The sequence below is a fragment of the Macrobrachium nipponense genome, chromosome 2 (genome assembly GCF_015104395.2).
Source record: "Macrobrachium nipponense isolate FS-2020 chromosome 2, ASM1510439v2, whole genome shotgun sequence".
In the NCBI taxonomy this organism is placed as follows: Eukaryota; Metazoa; Arthropoda; class Malacostraca; order Decapoda; family Palaemonidae; genus Macrobrachium; species Macrobrachium nipponense.
Genome location: NC_087201.1, coordinates 140,153,531 through 140,157,821, shown reverse-complemented (window position 1 = coordinate 140,157,821; position 4,291 = coordinate 140,153,531). Strand labels below are relative to the sequence as shown.

The 4,291-nt window shown below is 37.4% G+C and overlaps 1 long non-coding RNA gene across 1 annotated transcript; it reads right to left on the bottom strand.

Annotated features, from left to right (window-relative positions):
• Positions 1 to 652: 652 nt before the first annotated feature.
• LOC135221040 (uncharacterized) lies at positions 653 to 4,051 on the bottom strand. Its single transcript, XR_010315855.1, has 2 exons — positions 1,792 to 4,051; positions 653 to 799 (listed from the first exon to the last, which is right to left on the bottom strand). It is a non-coding gene; the product is annotated as an uncharacterized LOC135221040 (long non-coding RNA).
• Between the last annotated feature and the right edge of the window lie 240 nt (positions 4,052 to 4,291).

The window sequence follows — 4,291 nt, the reverse complement described above, 5'->3', positions numbered from 1 at the left end:
AAGGTATTGATGGTAAACATTTTCCGGGTTTTCATTCTTACAATTACCATAATGAAGCAAACTTCAGTTCAGTTACGAGAGGCATTTGTCAGTGGAGGGTATTAATGTAATTCTAGATGAATAGTGTTGGTGCTGATTTTGCATTTGAAATTAGAGTGCCTTCTCCTTCGACAGTTCCTACACAGTTGGGTAGTCCTTGTTAAACTGAATGTATCACGTGTTGAAAACTGAGGGAGAATCTGAAACTGCTGGGAACTTGATTAGAGAATTGATACTGGCTAAAACTTTGCTTGACTATTGTGTAACTTTCCCGATACAGTGTACCTATGTCGCAGGAGGATTTTCCCTCACCACGACATTAAGATACGAGAATAAGAATAATAATACTATTTGTATACATATACACTTTTGTCAGTCTTCTTGCCTGGAGACACGGGTCGGAGAATGGTACTGTGTCATAGTTGACACGGTGGGTGTGAAGACTGATCTTTACACTGCCTGGAAAATAGGGTAGGCCTGTCCTACCTGCTATTACATGATATTCCTTGTGTGTATGGGTCTTACTACTGATGAGGCCAGGTGATGTCTTCCCACTGGGAGGCAGTTGAAGTGCTGATTTCCATTTTAGGGGTATTGAAGAAAATTCCTGGTATTCAGCTTGTTTCTTTATTACTCATTACATCATGCCAAATTTCTCCCAGGCCTAGTCTCCTGGACTTGATTACTTTACCTAGTCTTCAGAACTCCTGGACTAGATTTCTGGACTAGATCCCCTGGACTAGATCTCTGGACTAGATCCCTGGAAATATTAATTTTATTTAATTTTTATTTCCAGAAAACAATACAAGTGAGTAGTTAAAACTACAACAAAAATAACTCTTTATATTGAGACTTCAAAAAAATTGTATCAACTACAGATTATGGGAATCTCTTTTCCTTCATAACAAGATAAATATCAAATGGAGCAGCCCTGAAATCAATTAATTTACAGTAAGGTGTAAATCATTTGATACCCTACTCCACACAGTACTAAATGTTTGTACACAATATATGTCAAAGAGGTAAGGCTACCTGAAAGATTTCAGAGAAAAACTTAACTACTAAAATGAGGTAAAATTAGGCTAAGGTGCCTTTTAACAGGTTGTAGTCTAGCCTACGCTTCTTCAGAAATCGGTAAGGATAGCCTATGCAAAGTTTACATGGCTGATTTTTGACTAGGTTATAATAGGCCACAAAGTTAGGTTAGTTTAATGAGGGTACAGGCTAAGTTCTATGTAATTAAGTTTTCCATGAATTTATATACATATAGCCTAACTATATTTATCCAAAATAGTCATAATTCCTCATTCAAACAGGATTAGTCTAGGGTAGGGCTTCTTAAATTACTGTATAGCCTAGTCTAAGATCATGCTCGGCAGTGGAAATTTCCATGAGAGAATTAGGGGTAATCCCAAGATGCCCTGCAGGATGGCCATGTTGTGGTACCCTTTGGCAGTGGTATTTGCAAAAACTGTATACAAACAAAACTCTTATGACTGTTTTTTTGTTAACGTTTTACAACCCTATCAAACGCCAAGTTACAACTCAAAATAACACAGCAAAACTTCATGACAATTAATGAACATGAAGTATCTTTCACGACAATGAACATTTTCCTCGTTAAGGCATTGCAACATGTCTGACTGGGCAGGCAACTCTGCCATTGAACTTCTCGTCTGCTACTGTTCTTTCATGATAATGATCTGTTCTAACTAATGAACTAACAGTAATATTACAACTTTAAAAGCTTACCTTGCAAGGGATAGATAATCATTTGTATTAATAATTTGGTAAAATAGCCAAAATGAAAGGGTGGACCAATTGACGTCCTCACACTCGAGACCATTCGTGATTCTTACATGTGTTGCTAGTGTTACCAAATTGCAGACGAAAGATTCAGGCCAGCGTTCCCATACTCAAAGTGAGATATAAACAAAACAAGGGACTGGCTACATTGCCACTCTCGTGCCCACAACGAAAACATTTCACAGTTCCAATCACTCTTAAAACAGTAGTGTAAAGATATTAGAGGAGGATGATGAATCAATTCCTAAATAAATCACTAATAATTAAAGGAATATTTTTCCCATTACAAAGCTTTTCCCTCGGGGAAGAATTGATTCATGTCCACTCTAATATCAAGGACAACTTTTCCTAACGGAACCAAACAGCTCCTTAGATGGGTCTGCGACTGTGGAAAAACAGGTCTTGAACAATAGAAACAAGCAACGATCTCAACTAGAGACTAAGGGGGCCCTTGCAACAACATAACACAAGGATATACTTGAGTACTAAATGGGGACACTACCCTATAGGTGTGTGTTCAATACAGCTTTCCTAATAGCTTTGTCTAGCCTAATACTGGGGTTAGATTGACTCCACTTACACAGGATGTCACATCACTCTGCAACAAAAGAGTTCTCCACATGTGAAGACAGAATTTACTCCTATTGAGACGTCCTAATGATTATCAAACTCACCAGCGCTATTGGCTAGAAACAACTCTAAACTTGAATCTCAAAGGGGTTTGGAAAGTGGTGTACTCTATCCTCTAAGATGTACCAAACCAGTACTACAAGAGCAAAACTCTGATAATTTCCTATAAGACAAGACCCATAAGACCACAATCGCATTCCCAACCAGGGCACTATGTGAATTCTTGCACAAAATGTTTTACATCATTCCTTTGTTCATTACCTCAAAACGATAAAGTTTTCACATTACTGGCCACTGCGAACAGAAAAAATTACATTTTCCTCAATCTCAAACTAAGAAAAAAAAGAATACAAAACATACAAAATTACAGTACTGTACATCATCACAGAGTCTATATCTCCTCAATGAGACGTGAGGGAGGCACAATATTCCTAGCACCTCTTGTACGAACTCCTTCAGTTACTATATCAGGCACATTTTCAGAGTGCTCGTTCCTTGTAACCAACCATTCTTCATCACTTGGAATGTGAGATGTATGTGGTGTAGACATTATGGGTGGTTGAGTGTTATTATGTTTGGGTGTTAAGTGTTGTATTGTCCCCTGTATGTCAACCAACTTCTGGTCCAAGTCCTTGATTTGACTTGATAAATCTCCCACTTGAGACCAAACGTCCTGGTAGGATTGAGTGAAGCTCTTAATTGTCTGTAATGTTTGTTGTGTTTCTTGTTCTAACTGAATTAGATCAATATATGATTCATCAGTTCCAGTCGCCATTGTTACAATATTTCAAACACTTACATATATAATCAAATAATAAAATATAAACTACATTAAGAGACAATGCCATACATCTCCCTACAGAAATAATGAATATGCATGTAAACAAGTCATGACCTTAATCAGACAAAAATCAACAATATTGTATAAAGAAATGCATACCATACGTCAAAACATTATAAGTGACCTACATAATATATAGGCACAATGGGTCTGGATCCATAGCATTGGACTACAGATCCCACTGCTGCCACCAAATGTCGCAGGAGGATTTTCCCTCACCACGACATTAAGATACGAGAATAAGAATAATAATACTATTTGTATACATATACACTTTTGTCAGTCTTCTTGCCTGGAGACACGGGTCGGAGAATGGTACTGTGTCATAGTTGACACGGTGGGTGTGAAGACTGATCTTTACACTGCCTGGAAAATAGGGTAGGCCTGTCCTACCTGCTATTACATGATATTCCTTGTGTGTATGGGTCTTACTACTGATGAGGCCAGGTGATGTCTTCCCACTGGGAGGCAGTTGAAGTGCTGATTTCCATTTTAGGGGTATTGAAGAAAATTCCTGGTATTCAGCTTGTTTCTTTATTACTCATTACATCATGCCAAATTTCTCCCAGGCCTAGTCTCCTGGACTTGATTACTTTACCTAGTCTTCAGAACTCCTGGACTAGATTTCTGGACTAGATCCCCTGGACTAGATCTCTGGACTAGATCCCTGGAAATATTAATTTTATTTAATTTTTATTTCCAGAAAACAATACAAGTGAGTAGTTAAAACTACAACAAAAATAACTCTTTATATTGAGAAACTTCAAAAAAAATATATCAACTACAGATTATGGGAATCTCTTTTCCTTCATAACAAGATAAGTAACAAATGGGGCAGCCCTGAAATCAATTAATTAATTGGCAGTGGTATTTGCAAAAACTGTATACAAACAAAACTCTTATGACTGTTTTTTGTTAACGTTTTATTAACACCCTATCAAACGCAAGTTACAACTCAAAATAACACAGCAAAAC